The sequence below is a fragment of the Canis aureus genome, chromosome 13 (assembly GCF_053574225.1).
Source record: "Canis aureus isolate CA01 chromosome 13, VMU_Caureus_v.1.0, whole genome shotgun sequence".
NCBI classification, from domain to species: Eukaryota; Metazoa; Chordata; class Mammalia; order Carnivora; family Canidae; genus Canis; species Canis aureus.
This window is the reverse complement of record NC_135623.1, coordinates 63,520,476-63,540,337: the sequence shown is the minus strand read 5'-3', so window position 1 is coordinate 63,540,337 and position 19,862 is coordinate 63,520,476. Positions and strand designations below refer to the sequence as shown.

The following is a 19,862-nucleotide window of genomic DNA, read 5'->3' as shown; positions in this document are numbered from 1 at the left end:
CTCACTCACATGACTGGCAGTTAATGCTGGCTATAAGATGGAAGGTTATTTAGGGCTGTGTTACAGATTGAGTGTTTATGTCCCCATTTCTTTATCTATTGAAGCCCTAACTCCTAATTTGATGGTATCTGGAGATGGAGCTTTGGGGAACTAATTGCAGCTAAATGAGGCTGTGAAAGTAGGACCATGGTCTGATATAGCATTGTCTCTCTTACGAGAAGAGACACCAGAGAGCTCACTATCTCTCTCTCCACCATGTAAGGACATGGTGAGAAGATAGCAGGCCAGGAACAGGGCCTTCACCAGAACCTGACAGGGGTGGTTTAGATTTCCAGCATCTAGAACTGTGATAAAGTAAGTTTCTTTTGCTTAAGTCACCAGTATAAGGTATGTTGCTACAGCAGCCTCAGCAGACTAAAATAGGCTGTCACCTAGAATACCTGCATGTGGACTATCCATGTGACTTGGACCTGTCACAGAATAGTTTCTGGGATCCCTAAGGAAGAGTGCCAAGAGCAAGCATTCCAGAAGGCTCAGAGAGAAACAATAAGACTTTTTTATGACCGAGTCACAGAAGTCCCATCCCAGATCCATTAAGTGGAAGTGGGAATTGGATCCCACCTATTGATGTGAGGAGCAGCATGTTCTTGGAGAAAAGAAATTGTTAACAGCCATCTTGAAAACTATCACACATGGCATTTGAAATGTAAACATCTGTTTTCCTTTTTTGCCTGGTCTTGGATGACCTGACTCAGATGATTATGGGTAACCTTGTGACCAAGTATATGAGGTTCATGCAGTGGTGTCCTAGTGAGATCAGGTACTGATAAATCTTGGTTAAGGATAAAGAGTAAGGGATAGCAGACTTTTCTTCCAGATGATATGTCAAAGGACAATCATGTGTCATATTTACTATCGAAGTTAAGTTTTAAGGCTTTTAAACTACTATAATTTTATCAATGAACTCAATTCCCATCTTAGTTTAAATACTGCCAAGGTGCCAGAGGATGTCTTGGTGCCTTCTCATGCTATAATTTTATTTTTATTTTAGAGTACTTATCTCCAAATACTAATTCTAGTTATAAGAGGTTTTTTTTTTTTTTAGTTACAAGAGTTTTTAAAAATAGACTAAAAGAACACTCTACTCTTTGAAAATGTTGCATTTTTCCATTTACCAAAATGTAAATTATATTTTCATTAATGATTTTCAAGAAAAGAATTAAACTACAGGTCTGTAATATATTATTAGTGGGATTATAAGAGGATAGACCCACACACTAAATTTCATTTTCTAAAAGAAGAATCCTGAACTATGGAATGTTCATTTGTCTAGGATTTTTTATGGTGAACAAATCTAGAATCTATGGATAATGGTTCTCCGGAGAATGTTCTCTGTGCCCTGTAACTACCTGAGTATAAAATGGAGATCTATCATGATTGAAAAGGCTCTTCTGTGTTAATGGTGTAGCCATGTACATTAGTTAGAGCCATCACATGTTAATCCAAGAAAGCATATGTTTTTAAGAAGAGACAGGAAGTAGAAGTCTGTATTGACAGTTGAGGATATCTCCCTTCTTCAGCTGTGCCTCATAATAACTTATGACCTGGAAATTGCTACTAAAGCTAGTATCAGGTAAGATCTTTGATTTCTGTTGAGTCCAAGTTAGCAATCTGATCCTTTGCATTACTTCAACAATGATATTAAAAATACCATTTTGACCAATAGGTTACTAATATATTCATTCAGTTCAATCTGTTAAAGAGTGACAAAAACATCACTTAATATCTAAATCAAAAAGATAAAAAATTTATTGCTTAGCATATTAAGAGAAAGCTGGACAGGATAGATAGAATTTTCATTAAGCAGAGCACATTGCTGATCTTGTAAAGGGTTTGGAGGAAGCCATGAAATTCAGGAGTGGTTAAAATTTCAAAGGCTTAAGTGGGCTAACAACCTATGTGGTGAAGCTGATGGCTCAGTTAAAATACTTGTTAACTGGTTGCCATCAGAGGCATGTTTATTGAAGTGAATCTATTTTTCATTGGCTGACATTCTAAACTATAGGGCTACCCCCATTTCTTGGTTTTCAGAGGTATATTTCCTCTGAAGGATTACTGTTGGTCAACTGAGTGAATTTAAACTCTTTCTTGTGGCTATATATGTAACCACAGCTCTAGAACAGTCTGCTATTTAGAGTGTGGGGCCATTTTTTATTCTCCAATCAAAAATGAAAGGATAAAGGAAAGAAGGAAGGAAGGAAAGGAGAGAGAGAGAAAGAAAGGGAAGGAGGGAGAGAAGGAACGGAAGGAAGGAAAGAAGGTAGAAAGGAGGGGAGGGAGGGAGGGAGGGACACATACAGTACAGTACTTGGGATTCTGTACTATGAGGAAATGGATTTGTAGTCTTCTAAGACCTACATATTCGCCCACCCATGTTATACCAGAGGTTCAGTGATGTACCTCAAACAACCCTCCAGAGATGTGCCTCCAAATATTAAACAAGGTATAAAATATATATTTCAAAAAACTATTCAAATTACCATGGCATGCCCTCCTCAAAAACAAGTTTGAGGTGAATATATGGAACTTTGAAATGTACAAAAGAGATGAGAGACATAATTGAAATCCAACCTGCCACAAAAGAAGAACCAGAAGAGAACTTAAGAGAACTTTGACAAGTAAACAGTACAGAAGGTTTATTAAGTGAAAATTATGATAACCATTGATCTAAGCTAATCTCTTCGGGTGAACCATCACAAATTCTAGTTATTCAAAATGTTTCTTAAAGGAAAGAACAAGTAAAGATGAGGAATCATTGCTGTGTATTTCTATTGATATTATCAGTAGGTGGAAGAAAAAATTCCTTTGTACCATACTGATCCTTTGAGGGAGCATCTGTGTTCTTGAAATGTGAAAATGACACAAGAGGAAAAGATCTATAATTCATATTTTCTTCTTTAACCCGCAGAGTTTCATAACTACAAAATATTTGAATAATACCTATTATTGAGCTCTAATGCTCTGAGCACTATTTGGGAAATCTATCTATCTATCTATCATCTATCTATCTATCACCCTAATATATATATATATTATATATGTGTGTATGTATGTGTCTATATATGTGTGCATATATATGCATGTATATGTGTGTGTGCATATATATATGAATTTGATGATATACATGAATTTGATTGTGTGTGATACATATATACATACATCAAATTCATATATTGAAGTCTGAGCCCCTAGCTAGTACCTCAGAATGTGACCTTATTTTGAAATAGCATTTTTATAAATAACATTTTTATAAAGGTCACCAGAGTAGGCCCCAATCCAATATGACTTGTGTTCCTATAAGAAGGGAAAATTCGGACACAGAGACAGACACACACACAGGGAAAATAACATATGAAGATAGAACAGGGATCAATATAATGTTTCTAAAAGTTAAAGGATGCCAGGGATTATCAGCAAACCACCAGGACCTAGAATAAACATGAAACAAATTCTTTCTCACAGTGTTCAGAAAGAACCAACCCTGATAACAACCCTTGATCTCGGACTTGTAGTCTCTAGAACTGTGAGATAATAAGTTTCAGTTGTTTAACCACCCAGTTTCTGGTACTTTGTTATAATTGCCCTAGCCAACTGAGAGAGATAGACACCCAGATAGCTAGACAGACACAAAGAATTATTCCTTACAAAGTTAAAATATTACCTCCAATATCACTTTTAAAACATTGAATTTTAAAATGTTGAAACTGAGCGTTTTAATAAGTGTGTTTCTTAACTGCCTTGCCAGAAGTCAAAAAGCTAGAAAAGAAGCAGGGACGGGATTCAAATCTATGTCTATCTGACTACAAATCTCCTGTCTGTCCTTCCAGTGTTCCTTCCTTTGTCTCTTCATTCATTCATTCCCACTCTCCCTCCCTCCCTCTTTCTCTTCTTCCTTCCCGCTTTTCTTTTTTAATTCCAGTGTAGTCAACATATGGTGTTATATTAGTTTCAGGTGTATAATATAGTGATTCGACAATTGTATACATTAGTCAGTGCTCATCACGGTAAGTGTACTCTTTTTTTTTTTTTTTTTTTTTTTTAATTTATGATAGTCACACAGAGAGAGAGACAGAGGCAGAGACACAGGCAGAGGGAGAAGCAGGCTCCATGCACCGGGAGCCCGACGTGGGATTTGATCCCGGGTCTCCAGGATCGCGCCCTGGGCCAAAGGCAGGCGCCAAACCGCTGCGCCACCCAGGGATCCCGGTAAGTGTACTCTTAATCCCTTCATCTCTTTTATCCATTCCCCCACCACCTTCCCTCTAGTAAGTATCTATTTGTTCTCTATATTTAAGAGTCTGGTTTTTGGTTTGTTTCTCTCTCTCTCTTTTTTTTTTTTATCCTTTGTTCATTTGTTTTGTTTTTGAAATTCCACATGTGAGTGAAATCATATAGTATTTGTCTTTCTCTGACTGATCCTTTTCCCTTAGCATTATATGCTGTAGATCCATCCATGTTTTGGAAATGGCAAGATTTTATTCCTTTTATGGCTGAGTAATATACATTTGAGATATATATATATAGATAGATACGTGTATCTATATATAGAGATCGTCTTCTTTATCCACTCATCTATGGATAGACACTTGAGCTACTTCCATAGCTTGGCTATTGTAAATAAACATTGGGTGCATGTATCCCTTCAAATTAGTGTTTTTGCATTTTTCAAGTAAATACCCAGTCGTGCAAATCCTGTTCTTTCATTTACATTATTCTGCCTTCTCCCTATTACACTTTAGCTGTTAATAAGCCTTGAGAAGCTGAGCTTCCTATAAACTGATTTTTCTTACTCAAGCTTCTTTAACTCCAAATTTTGAGTCAAGTTGTTTTGGTCAGTATGACATTTTCACTATTAAAATTTCCCTCATCTATTAAATAACTACCTTTTACCTAAGTCATAGAAATTCCAGTGTTTGAATCTTCCTAGAAATTGTTAAGATAGTCTAATCACCCTCCCCATTTATTTCTGTCCATCGAGCATAAATGAACTTCAGACATTCTCATTCTTTCTAACTCTTCCTACTCTTCCTTGCAGATGTTCAGACTTCTAGCTTCATGAACATATATCAGAGGCCAGGTCTTATAAGGAGTAGTAGATAACTGATGAGGTTGTATGAATTCAGGGAACCAGCAACTAAAAATCTTCCTTTAACTATTTAGTGATAATAAAGTCTTATCCTAGGAGTTGTATTCCTTTAAATCAATGATGGATTCACTTTTTCCAAACCAGTGCCTAGGAATGGACATGGTTCAAACTATTGTAATTCATTTCTATCATAAACCGAATGAATTTCACCTTCCTTCATGTGAACAATGCTTTCTCCATTATTAACCTCAGAAAGTCCAAGTTTACGCTCAGTGGTCGGTTGCAAAACAATTTCAGATTAATTACACAAAACTCATGCTCAAACCAATAGATAGAAGCTTTAAGCATGAGACATCATCAAATTGTTTTGTTTTTGTTTTCTTCTCTAAACCTGAACTCCAGTTCTTTAAAAGGAGAAATCTCAGGGACCACCAGGGATGTTTTCAATCAAATTTTCTATGCCAATGCTTCAGTTTATAATCTATCAATTTGCTTCCAAATATAATTAACACTACTGACTGTATTCTAACAAGGATTTTATTTATAAGTGTAGTATTTTCATCTCTAAATATGTCCACAATCACCTTCTTCACTCCATATCCACATTGTAACATTCCAGCAAGAGGAAGAATCTAATTTCTCTCCCTGTGACTCTTGATCAGCCTTACTGATTTGCTTGACTTGTGTTATAAGGCAGAAGTGATGTTCTAGAAATCCTTTCTGACTAGGTTTCTTAGAATACTCAGTTTGGGCACACTCCCTCTAGGAATTCACCTTCCCTGTTCTGAAAAGCCCAATAACATGAAAGGCTACATATTGACACAGGAGTTCAGTGATCAGCTCCAGCAGAGCTTGTAGTTAACATCCATCATCAACTGCCTACCGTGTGAAAGAGCCATGTTGGATGACCAGCCCAGTCATGCCTCCACCTGATTGCAGCCACATGAAACACCAAGTGAGGACAATCCAGCTGATCCCAAACAGTTCACAGTACTGAGGGAGATGATAGTATTGTTTAAGCTATTATATTTTGGAACTGTTTGTTACAAAGCAATGGATGATGGAACAATAAGATCGGCTTACGATTGACTCTATGACCAAGCACCATTTTTGTAAACAAATGATTCCAGATATTATTTCCAAGTATCTAAAAGCAAAGCATTTTCATCAGTGTTTTCTTTGTAGAATCCTGACCACTCCTGAAGAGCAAAAGAATCTACCTAATTAATTAGCCAAAGAGATAAAATTTTGGAAATTAATTTTAAGAGGAGCCATTTTTTAAAATAAGCAATTGTTATTTAATTTAAATTAACAAATGCCTTATTTTTAACATTTAGAGCTAATTATGTCCAGTGTAGTTTCAAATCATGCTCTTGCACAGTGGGTAATAGCCACTTTATGGAATCAGAATTTGAATCAGAATTTTTTCCAGGCCATTTGCAAGTCTGCATGAATTTGGAAATTAACCTTTAGCCTTGTTATCTCATCTCTCAAATGAGTATTATGATAGCACACTACTCACAGGGTATTAGTGAATTGTAAATGAGAGCATATATATAAAGCATGTAGCATGTTCCTTGGTACACAATAAGCATTGATAGAATATTATTGTTAGTCTCTAGAATATTAATAACTAAGCAAATTTCAGTAATGCATAATTAAAATACTGTCCAATATATAAATATAAGGTGTAAGAACGATGTTCACTATTGTTTATCTGTTAGTGATCTCTGGGAGTTGATAAATTATTGTTACTCTGTGTGTGTGTGTGTGTGTGTGTGTGTGTGTGTGTGTGTGTATTGTCAGGGAAAGGAAAATTGTGTCTCTGATGCACAAAATTTTATCAAAGTCCTTTTACCAAACCTATTACCTTTGGGAATTAAGAATTGAATGTTGAATATCACTCAATGTCAACCCTGCTAAAGGACAGAATTGATTATTAGAATCCACAGTCACAGCCAAGTTTAGGCCTACTTACAACTTATTTCATTGAAATGGGAATATGATATCAAATTATTTTCCAGAATTAGGGGCAAAATTTTTTTCTAAAGTAGTTCTATGAGTAAAATTATTTTGTTTAGAGTAAGAAATATATTGAATAAATGTAAGAGCCTCATTTTTAAATTTAACTTAACAGAAAGCATTTATTTTGTGTTATAATAATGTCAGAAAATATTATATTGTCATTCAAACATAATTGAAAGGACTTTTTAAATTTTATTTTATTTATTATTATTATTTTTTAAAGATTTTATTTATTTATTCATGAGAGACACAGACTGAGAGAGAGGCAGAGACACAGGCAGAGGGAGAGGCAGGTTCTATGCAGGGAGCCCAATGTGGGACTTGATCCCAAGACTCTAGGATCTCGCCCTGGGCCAAAGGCAGGTGATAAATTGCTGAGCCACCCAGGGATCCCCAAAAGGACTTTTTTAAAATACAAAAATATACATTTATTTTTTAATTTATTTTTTATTGGTGTTCAATTTACTAACATACAGAATAACCCCCAGTGCCCGTCACCCATTCACTCCCACCCCCCGCCCTTCTCCCCTTCCACCACCCCTAGTTCGTTTCCCAGAGTTAGCAGTCTTTACATTCTGTCTCCCTTTCTGATATTTCCCACACATTTCTTCTCCCTTCCCTTATATTCCCTTTCACTATTATTTATATTCCCCAAATGAATGAGAACATATAATGTTTGTCCTTCACCGACTGACTTACTTCACTCAGCATAATACCCTCCAGTTCCATCCATGTTGAAGCAAATGGTGGGTATTTGTCATTTCTAATAGCTGAGTAATATTCCATTGTATACATAAACCACATCTTCTTTATCCACTCATCTTTCGATGGACACCGAGGCTCCTTCCACAGCTTGGCTATTGTGGCCATTGCTTCTATAAACATCGGGGTGCAGGTGTCCCAGCGTTTCATTGCATCTGTATCTTTGGGGTAAATCCCCAACAGTGCAATTGCTGGGTCGTAGGGCAAGTCTATTTTTAACTGTTTCAGGAACCTCCACACAGTTTTCCAGAGTGGCTGCACCAGTTCACATTCCCACCAACAGTGTAAGAGGGTTCCCTTTTCTCCACATCCTCTCCAACATTTGTTGTTTCCTGCCTTGTTAATTTGCCCCATTCTCACTGGTGTGAGGTGGTATCTCATGGTGGTTTTGATTTGTATTTCCCTGATGGCAAGTGATGCAGAGCATTTTCTCATGTGCGTGTTGGCCATGTCTATGTCTTCCTCTGTGAGATTTCTCTTCATGTCTTTTGCCATTTCATGATTGGATTGTTTGTTTCTTTGGTGTTGAGTTTAATAAGTTCTTTATAGATCTTGGAAACTAGCCCTTTATCTGATATGTCATTTGCAAATATCTTCTCCCATTCTGTAGGTTGTCTTTGAGTTTTGTTGACTGTATCCTTTGCTGTGCAAAAGCTTCTTATCTTGATGAAGTCCCAATAGTTCATTTTTGCTTTTGTTTCTTTTGCCTTCGTGGATGTATCTTGCAAGAAGTTACTATGGCCGAGTTCAAAAAGGGTGTTGCCTGTGTTCTTCTCTAGGATTTTGATGGAATCTTGTCTCACATTTAGATCTTTCATCCATTTTGAGTTTATCTTTGTGTATGGTGAAAGAGAGTGGTCTAGTTTCATTCTTCTGCATGTGGATGTCCAATTTTCCCAGCACCATTTATTGAAGAGACTGTCTTTCTTCCAATGGATAGTCTTTCCTCCTTTATCGAATATTAGTTCACCATAAAGTTCAGGGTCCACTTCTGGGTTCTCTATTCTGTTCCATTGATCTATGTGTCTGTTTTTGTGCCAATACCACACTGTCTTGATGACCACAGCTTTGTAGTACAACCTGAAATCTGGCATTGTGATACCCCCAGATATGGTTTTCTTTTTTAAAATTCCCCTGGCTATTCGGGGTCTTTTCTGATTCCACACAAATCTTAAAATAATTTGTTCTAACTCTCTGAAGAAAGTCCATGGTATTTTGATAGGGATTGCATTAAACGTGTATATTGCCCTGGGTAACATTGACATTTTCACAATATTAATTCTGCCAATCCATGAGCATGGAATATTTTTCCATCTCTTTGTGTTTTCCTCAATTTCTTTCAGAAGTGTTCTATAGTTTTGAGGGTATAGATCCTTTACATCTTTGGTTAGGTTTATTCCTAGGTATCTTATGCTTTTGGGTGCAATTGTAAATGGGATTGACTCCTTAATTTCTCTTTCTTCAGTCTCATTGTTAGTGTATAGAAATGCCATTGATTTCTGGGCATTGATTTTGTATCCTGCCACGCTACCGAATTGCTGTATGAGTTCTAGCAATCTTGGGGTGGAGACTTTTGGGTTTTCTATGTAGAGTATCATGTCATCAGCGAAGAGGGAGAGTTTGACTTCTTCTTTGCCAATTTGAATGCTTTAATGTCTTTTTGTTGTCTGATTGCTGAGGCTAGGACTTCCAGTATTATGTTGAACAGCAGTGGTGAGAGTGGACATCCCTGTCTTGTTCCTGATCTTAGGGGAAAGGCTCCCAGTGCTTCCCCATTGAGAATGATATTTGCTGTGGGCTTTTCATAGATGGCTTTTAAGATGTCGAGGAATGTTCCCTCTATCCCTACACTCTGAAGAGTTTTGATCAGGAATGGATGCTGTATTTTGTCAAATGCTTTCTCTGCATCTAATGAGAGGATTATATGGTTCTTGGTTTTTCTCTTGCTGATATGATGAATCACATTGATTGCTTTACGGGTGTTGAACCAGCCTTGTGTCCCAGGGATAAATCCTACTTGGTCATGGTGAATAATTTTCTTAATGTACTGTTGGATCTTATTGGCCAGTATCTTGTTGAGAATTTTTGCATCCATGTTCATCAGGGATATTGGTCTGTAATTCTCCTTTTTGGTGGGGTCTTTGTCTGGTTTTGGAATTAAGGTGATGCTGGCCTCATAGAACGAATTTGGAAGTACTCCAATCTCTTTCTATCTTTCCAAACAGCTTTAGGAGAATAGGTATGGTTTCTTCTTTAAACGTTTGATAAAATTCCCCAGGGAAGCCATTTGGCCCTGGACTCTTGTGTCTTGGGAGGTTTTTGATGACTGCTTCAATTTCCTCCCTGGTTATTGGCCTGTTAAGGTTTTCTATTTCTTCCTGTTCCAGTTTTGGTAGTTTGTGGCTTTCCAGGAATGCGTCCATTTCTCCTAGATTGCCTAATTTATTGGCATATAGCTGTTCATAATATGTTTTTAAAATCGTTTGTATTTCCTTGGTGTTGGTAGTGATCTCTCCTTTCTCATTCATGATTTTATTAATTTGAGTCTTCTCTCTCTTCTTTTTAATAAGGTTGGCTAATGGTTTATCTATCTTATTAATTCTTTCAAAGAACCAACTCCTGGTTCTGTTGATCTGTTCCACAGTTCTTCTGGTCTCGATTTCGTTGAGTTCTGCTCGAATCTTTATTAACTCCCTTCTTCTCTTGGGTGTAGGATCTATTTGCTGTTTTTTCTCTAGCTCCTTTATGTGTAAGGTTAGCTTTTGTATTTGAGTTCTTTCCTGTTTTTGAATGGATGCTTGTATTGCGATGTACTTCCCCCTCAGGACTGCTTTTGCTGCATCCCAAAGATTTTGGATGGTTGTATCTTCATTCTCATTAGTTTCCATGAATCTTTTTAATTCTTCCTTAATTTCCTGGTTGACCCTTTCATCTTTTAGCAGGATGGTCCTTAATCTCCACGTGTTTGAGGTCCTTCCAAGCTTCTTGTTGTGATTTAGTTCTAATTTCAAGGCATTATGGTCTGAGAATATGCAGGGGACGATCCCAATCTTTTGGTATCGGTTCAGACCTGATTTGTGACCCAATATGTGGTCTATTCTGGAGAAAGTTCCATGTGCACTTGAGAAGAATGTGTATTCAGTTGAGTTTGGATATAAAGTTCTGTAGATATCTGTGAAATCCATCTGGTCCAGTGTATCATTTAAAGCTCTCGTTTCTTTGGAGATGTTGTGCTTAGAAGACCTATCGAGTATAGAAAGAGCTAGATTGAAGTCACCAAGTATAAGTGTATTATTATCTAAGTATTTCTTCACTTTGGTTAATAATTGATTTATATATTTGGCAGCTCCCACATTCGGGGCATATATATTGAGGATTGTTAAGTCCTCTTGTTGAATAGATCCTTTAAGTATGATATAGTGTCCCTCTTCATCTCTCACTACAGTCTTTGGGGTAAATTTTAGTTTATCTGATATAAGGATGGCTACTCCTGCTTTCTTTTGAGGACCATTCGAATGGTAAATGGTTCTCCAACCTTTTATTTTCAGGCTGTAGGTGTCCTTCTGTCTAAAATGAGTCTCTTGTAGACAGCAAATAGATGGGTCCTGCTTTTTTATCCAGTCTGAAACCCTGCGCCTTTTGATGGGGTCATTAAGCCCATTCACATTCAGAGTTACTATTGAGAGATATGAATTTAGTGTCATCATGATAACTATTCAGTCCTTGTTTTTGTGGAATGTTCCACTGAACTTCTTCTTAAAGGGGAATTTTGAGTCCCTCTTAAAATTTCTTGCAGAGCTGGTTTGGAGGTCACATATTCTTTTAGTTGCTGCCTGTCTTGGAAGCTCTTTATCTCTCCTTCCATTTTAAAAGAGAGCTTTGTTGGATAAAGTATTCTTGGTTGCATGTTCTTCTCATTTAGGACCCTGAATATATCCTGCCAGCCCTTTCTGGCCTGCCAGGTCTCTGTGGAGAGGTCTGCTGTTACCCTAATACTCCTCCCCATAAAAGTCAGGGATTTCTTGTCTCTTGCTGCTTTAAGCATCTTCTCTTTGTCTTTGGAATTTGCAAGCTTCACTATTAAATGTCGAGGTGTTGAACGGTTTTTATTGATTTTAGGGGGGGATCTCTCTATTTCCTGGATCTGAATGCCTGTTTCCCTTCCCAGATTAGGAAAGTTTTCAGCTAGAATTTGTTCAAATACATATTCAAATACATATTCTCGCCCTCTGGCCCTTTCGGCACCCTCGGGAACACCAATTAAACGTAGGTTTTTCTTCCTCAGGCTGTCGTTTATTTCCCTTATTCTATCTTCATGGTCTTTTAATTGTTTGTCTCTTTTTTCCTCAGTTTCCCTCTTTGCTATCAACTTGTCTTCTAGGTCACTCACTCGTTCTTCCACCTCGTTAACCCTCGTCGTTAGGACTTCTAGTTTGGATTGCATCTCATTCAATTGATTTTTAATTTCTGCCTGATTAGCTCTAAATTCTGCAGTCATGAAGTCTCTTGAGTCCTTTATACTTTTTTCTAGAGCCACCAGTAGCTGTATAATAGTGCTTCTGAATTGGCTTTCTGACATTGAATTGTAATCCAGATTTTGTAACTCTGTGGGAGAGAGGACTGTTTCTGATTCTTTCTTTTGAGGTGAGGTTTTCCTTCTAGTCATTTTGCTCAGTGCAGAGTGGCCAAAAGCAAGTTGTATTGGGAAAAAGAGAAAAAGAGAGGAGAGAAAGAAGGAAAGAAAAGAGAAAGAGAAAAAAAGGGAAGAAAAAAAACGAAAAAAAAAAAGAAGAAAAAGAGAAAGAAAAAGAAAGAAAGGAGAAAAAAGGGGGTGGGGGAAGGAAACAAATCAAAAAGCAAAAGAAAAAAAAAAAAAAAAAGAAAGAAAAAGAAAAAAAAAGAACCACGGGGGAGTATCTTCTGATTCTGTGTACTTTAAGACCCTTGGCTTCTCCTGGAAGTTGTTAGTCTAGCTGATCTTCTGGGGGAGGGGCCTGTTGTGCTGATTTTCAGGTGTTAGCAGTTGGGGGAGCTGCTGTGCCCCCGCCTGGTGCAGGGCTCAGGGGGGGTTGTTCACCCCGTGAGGCCGCAGGAGGAACAGCCCCAGTGGTGGGGCAGCTCTGGAAACCTGGATTCAGCTCCGGCAGGAACTCCGGAGCTCTCCGTCTGCAGGGCCTGGAGGCTCCGGGCGGGGCCGCTGATGTGCTCAGCTGGGGCAGGAGCGTCCTGGCTGTCCTGGGCCCTCCCGGCCTCTGCCTGTCCCGGGGGAGGCCGGATCCTGGGCTGTGTCCCGGCGCCCTATGCTCCGGGGCCTGCGCTGGTGGATTCGCGCTCCCGGGCCGCGCAGCCCCCTCCGCGGAGCCGCTGCCCGAGCCCCCCGAGCTGCTCCCGCCCCGCAGCCCCCTCCGCGGAGCTGCCGCCCGAGCCCCTCCGAGCTGCTCCTGGAACCGCGCAGCCCCCTCCGCACGGAGCCTCTTCCTCTGCCCGAGCCCCCCCGAGCTGCCCCCGCCCCGCAGCCCCCTCCGCGGAGCCGCCCCCGAGCCCCTCCGAGCTGCTCCGGGTCCCCCGCCCGCGCTGCAGCCCTTAGGGAGCTCGGCGCACTCTCCCGGGGCGCAGGTGTCTGTTAGTGTCCCCGGGAGCCCCAGGGCATCCCCGCCCTCCTGGGTCCTGCTCCACCTCCCCGCGAGCCCCTTTCCGCCCGGGAAGGTCGGTGCAGCTCCTGCTCCTCCGGGACGGGGCTCTCCTGTCCTGGGGACACTCGCCCGGCCTCAGCCCGGCTCCTCGCGGGCCCCTCCCCCTTGGAGGCCTTTGTTCCTTTATTTCTTTTTCCCCGTCTTCCTACCTTGATAGAAGCACGAACTCTTCTCACTGTTGCATTCCAGGTGTTCTCTCTTTAATTCTCAGGCCGAATTCATAGATTTTCAGGATAATTTGAAGGTTTTCTAGGTAATTTGGTGGAGACAGGTGATTTGGAGACCCTACTCTTCCGCCGTCTTGCCCCTCCCCCCCAAAAATATACATTTAAAAACTTCTTATGCCAGAGGCTTTTTGTATTATTTTAAAAATATGCCTTCTATTCACATTGACATGTATTTACATTTAAAAAATTTGTATTGAGAATAATTAATATTAGATATAAATTGTTTACTTCCATGATTTAAGTCAACTCATAATTTTTGGTATCTTTATCTCTATATTTATAATAGTACTTCATATTTTTTTTATTTTTCCCTGCTCTGGACTGAGCAGAGGAAACAGTACTCTGGACAATATGGTAGTTATACTTACAGAGATTGGACAATAGCAAATATTGGGAAGGCTGTTATTGCAATAAACTCCTAACTGGTCTCTCTGCTTCCATTCTTGGCTCTTCAATCAATTCTCAACACAACAGGCAGAGTGATCTTGTAAAAACAAAAGCCAGGTCTTGCCACTAATATGACCCATCCAAATAGCTTTCCATCTCACTCAAAATAGGAGCCAAAGATATCACAATGGCCTAAGGTCCTACATTAGCTGCCACCACCCCCTAGTCCATTACCTTTCTATTTTCATCTCCTACTATTGTTTCCCACACTCACTCAAGTCCAGCCACACTGACCTCTCTGTTTTTCATTTAACTCACCAAGCATAATCTCATTTTCCTGCCTTTGCACTTGCTGTTCATTGTGCCTAAAAAATGCTTTCTTTAATTCATTCATTCAACGTCTTATTTAATTATGTTTATTTACCACTTTTTATGAGCTAAGCATTTTCTAGGAGCTGTAGTGAACAAAACAACATTCAAGAATCACTGTCCTCATTAAGCTGATAGGAAGTGGGGCCAGTAAACAAGATAAATATATACCCAAAGAACTATAAGTACTAAGGGGAAAAAATAAAGAAGGGATGAGAAGGACTTGAAGAAATGTTAGTGATCAACTTCTACAAATGACTTAAATGTTACAATTTCAATGAAGCTTTTCCTAACTAAACTATTTAATATTGTAACCCTTGAATTCTTTTTCTCTGTAACAACTATTACTATCTAACCTATTTTTATATTTTAGCTATTTATTTGGGGGGGGGGTGTTATTTCCTAAATCTAGTTACTGGACTATAACTTCTATATGGAGTAATTTTTTACTACTTTGTTCACTGTTATATACTCACCACTTAGAACAATGCCTAGCACATGATAAGTATTTGTTTAATAAATAAGTATTTGTTTAATAGATGAATGACCAAAGTAAGGAAATGTTATAACAACTGAGTAGCAGAATGGTACCATCAGATCACCTAGGCCAACAGGACTGATAGTAGCTAGTGAAAAACAGTTGATAGAGAAAGTTGACATAATAGACAATGATCATAGAGAGCCAAGCACAGACTCTCATAGGGAGATCTCTGACTCTTGGTGCATGAATTGCTTTCTCTTCTTTTTCCCACTGTTCTTTAAAGTTATTTTCTCCCATGTTGTTCCAGGAAGGGTATTGTAGAAGGAGAGTATGGTATTCTAGGAATAGTATGGTATTCTAGGAACACCATAGTAAACAAACACTATAGTGACTTAAGATATTAAAGAGTCATTCAAACCTAAGACTGCCATTGACACACTTGGAGAAGTCATAATTGACATTGAGCCATGACGAGATACATGAAGGATAGTATGGTCTTTCCTGAAATGCCTGGTTCAGATTGCACAAACAGTGATCCTAGTCAGGTGACAGAGGTATCCACTTACATTTTAATGGAGACTGAATCTCCATATATCTTTAAAGTAAGACAAGTCATATCAGAGACCATAATTTAGATTTCTTTGTCCTTCAAGTATATCTTTTTTGTCCCATTGGGTCCTTAAAATTAATTTAGAGTGCTAAACAACCAGAGCATTTTCATACCTGTAAGTAAATCTAGAAACATTGTAGATTAACATTTAAAGTCATAGATATATGGAGAGTTTGATTTTGAATTTTAAGTATGTTAAGACTATCATAGTTATTTTTAACAATTAATTAAATATTATTTCTAATATGCAAAATAATTCAGATATTCTCAAACATATCCAATCATACCTTTGCAGTAATGTTCACTCAGGAAAGATCTGTTAAGCATTTAAAATGCTTAAAGAACCAAAATACATTCAGAATTCTCTAAAAACAAAAATAATTTTCAAATTTTTTCGCAGTTTAGAAAAATGCATTTATTTGAGATGTTGAGGCAGACCACATTGTGCTTCATTGTTTGTCATCAAATCAACATCAAAACTATCTTTTTGTGTGGCTGCCTCTGCACAGCCCAGAGGAGAAAATCAGAATTACATTCCCCAGAATCCTTTTCTCTATATGGTTTCAAGTTAGAGCCAGTCAAGAAGAGACGAGATTTGGAAAAAGTAAGAGCAGAAGATGCCATTATTCTTTAAGGGAAGCTGGCAGATGAGTGGACAGATATAATATATGAAACAACTCTCAGCTGAGCTTCTTGAGAATCACTCACATTCCTGTGGCAGACTGAGAGTCTTCCCTGACCTTCACATCCCCCAACAATTTCAAGGTGATGTAAACCTGTAGCTTCTGTACTAAGGGTGTTCATGCTTAAATGCACAGGGTGAAATTTATTTCTCTGAATCCTAACTAAATATGTATATAATTCTGAGAGAAGGAATCTTCTAGCACTAACTTCTTACCTATTATGATCTCACATACCAATAACAATTTGCATAGCAATAGAATATTTAAATGCCTTATTAACAAAAATATTAATTCTTAAGATCCAGTTAGATCTAGTGAAGTTAAATATACCAAAATTCTACAAAAATGAAATTAGGAAGGCCATGGTTAAACTTTTCCCCCTGTTCTAAATAAGTGTAAAACTGGACAAAGTACATGAGACAAGTGTTTTTAGGCACTGGAAAACAAGCAATGCTGAAGTGTGATTCTTGAAAGACAGGAAATTGAGTAGATTAGGCTTGTTAGTCCTGTTTTCCCAGACTTTCTGCCGGCAGTACTTTCTAGGCCATAGCCCAGAGAAGTGGAACTCAAACAAAGCAAGTCAACTCATTAAACTAAAAAGACAAATATTAGTGCTGAGACTGCTGAAGAGGCTAAAATTTGTGGAGAAGAGTGCTAGTAAAAAAGTAAGTGTAGAAAGAAGATACCTAAAACACTGTGAAGTGTTCCTCACAAGTTTTTGACTGAAGGCTGTGCTGTGCAAGTCCTTTGTCAAGACTAATTCATAACTGTGTGAGATGATAGATATTAACTAAATTTATTGTGATAATCATTTCATGATATATACATATGTTCAATAGTTATGTTATATATTGAACTTATACAGTGTTGTATGGCAATTATATTTCAATAAAACTGGGGAAAAAAGTTTAAAATACAGACTATGTGGATGTCAAGACTTGATGACAAGATTATAGGACTGATAGTTAATAAGAGAGATGATGCAGTGTAGATTGCTTAGAAACTTAGTAGTGGGGCAGCCCGTGTGGCTCAGCGGTTTAGCACCACCTTCAGCCCAGGGCCTGATCCTGGAGACCAGGATCGAGTCCCACATCAGGCTTCCTGCATGAAGACTGCTTCTCACTCTGCCTGTGTCTCTGCCTCTCTCTCTCTCTCTCTTCTCTCTGTGTATTCTCATGAATAAATAAATAAAATCTTAAAAAGAAAAACCTAGTAGTGAATCTCAGCTACTTAACTGAGAGCTCAAAAAAAACATGTCTTAGCAGTAACAGCTATGGCCTTAACTAAAAGATATGCCCTATGACCAAGAACAAAACTGAAAGATAACACAAAGAAAGAAGCCAAGCCTGACAAGATTAAAATGATCCAACAGTGCTTTAACTCCTTTCCGGGGGATGGATAAATAAATAAATAAATAAATAAATAAATAAATAAATAAATAAATCTCCATTCAAAAGACAACTATTTAATCCAGACTCACTGTAATAAACTATGCATAATATCCATGCAGACACAATGTGATACACAATCAAGGAAATAAGCAATCAATAGCACAGATGATCATATATCACAATTCACAGAGAAGGATCATAAAGGAATTTTTATAAATATGTTCAAGGATTTAAAGTAAAAGATGGATGTCATGATTGAATAAAAGAAATTTAGAAGATAAATGTAATCCATAAAAAAGAATAGAGTAGAAATTACAGAGCTGAAAAGTACCCTTACTGAACTGGCAGTAAAAACAAACAAACAAACAAACAAAAAAACACACCAGAGGGATGCCTAGATGGCTCAGCGGTTTAGTGCCTGCTTTCGGCCTGGGGCATGGTCCTGGAGCCCCAGGATGGAGTCCCACATCGGGCTCCCTGCATGGAGCCTGCTTCTCCCTCTGCCTGTGTCTCTCCTTCTCTGTGTCTCTGATGAATAAGTAAATAAAATCTCAAAAAAACAAAACAAAACAAAACAAAAACACCAGAATGAGAATCACATGTAAATTAAAATGTAATGTTACAATATAATTCATGCAAACTAAAGTGCAATGAAACAACACAAACATTACTGTATATAAGATCATAAGGTCACACATATTCACACACACACAAATACTGAGGTAATAAATCATAAATGTGAGAACCAATAGGTAAAAAGAGAAAAGAAGTAGAAGCAGATGATCAAGGAGAAAATAAAAATAATAATAAAATAAAACTAAGAGATATCTCTTCCAATGATAATGATGAGAATGTATTGTAAGATAATGCTCCTGAGAAGTATGCCCCTGACATAAAAAAGAAGAAATGAGAGAAGAAAATTCAATTTGTAGTCTGTTTAAACAAAAGCTTTTATCAATTCTTAATTATCTATTGGCTGTGCATAAATCAGTTTCAACATTTTTATCACTTTAAAATATCAATTTATTTCATATTTACATGGGTCTAGGCAGTATTGAATAGTATGTATTCTACAATGTCTAGACAGGTTTATTATGATTATGGGAAATTTCAGTATGGCTTTTGCCGCCAGTTTCATTTTTTTCTTTTTGTAAAAATAATAAAATAATTATTTACACAATTACCAAACTTTTTAAGAACACCAAAAGTATAACTTCCCATCAGTAATGAGAATATTTTAAATTCCCACTCAATACCAGCAACTGTAGTGTTTTTAAATTAAATCATACATATCAGCTGCAACGTTTAAAATTATTCACACATTGTTAGTAATAGCATTTATGGTGTTAACTGTCTTGACTTTGAACTGTCATTTGCAGAAATTTATAACACAAATTAGAAGCAATAGTCCATACAAGAAGAGCCTTTTGTTATTTAATAGAGCCCTTCAATTGCAAAGAGCAAAGAACTCAACAATGTCAAATACAGTCTCATAAGCAATTGGGATATATATCTTGTAGAAGCTGAGTACTTCACAGTGTTTTCCTATTTGTCTCTGACAAATAACTATTATATATGAACTCCTTGATCATGCTAAATGGTAGTTGTTTCCCTTTAAAAATATTAGATTTCTTATTATAGTCTTTTTCATTTTGACCAAGTGTATTATTCTTTTACTCTTTGCCTTGAAAGCTGGATTATATGACATCAGAAAAGTTTCAGGCTATTTAGAAGATCAGATTTGCACAAAGCTACAGAAGATTTAGTAATAATGGAGTTTTGTTGGATGCTAAGTTGACTTTTCTCAGTCTAAAATTTTTTTAAATTATTAATGGAGGAATAGCCTCAATAGGCTGTAGTCATTCCCTCCACCACCACACCTATCTTAAAATCTCTCTTTACTTATGTTCTTAGTTGGGCACTTTGTGAATCTTTGTTATCAATAATGATGATTAAGCACTTTTAAAAATTTCAGCTTTCTTCCTTTTCTACATTGTGGATTTTCTTTCTTTTGTTCACTTTCTACTTTGGTGCTTAGGTTTCTAAACAAATATGACATCATATTCACAATTTGCTTTTCTAATTTTG

At 37.6% G+C, this 19,862-nt stretch overlaps 1 long non-coding RNA gene across 1 annotated transcript in view; it reads left to right on the top strand.

Annotated features, from left to right (window-relative positions):
- The first annotated feature begins 1,391 nt into the window (after positions 1-1,391).
- LOC144281691 (uncharacterized) overlaps positions 1,392-19,862 on the top strand; it is a 56,634-nt gene continuing 38,163 nt past the window's right edge. Inside the window, exon 1 of the long non-coding RNA XR_013350115.1 lies at positions 1,392-1,633. This is a non-coding gene — a long non-coding RNA (uncharacterized LOC144281691). The remainder of the gene's footprint in view (positions 1,634-19,862) is intronic.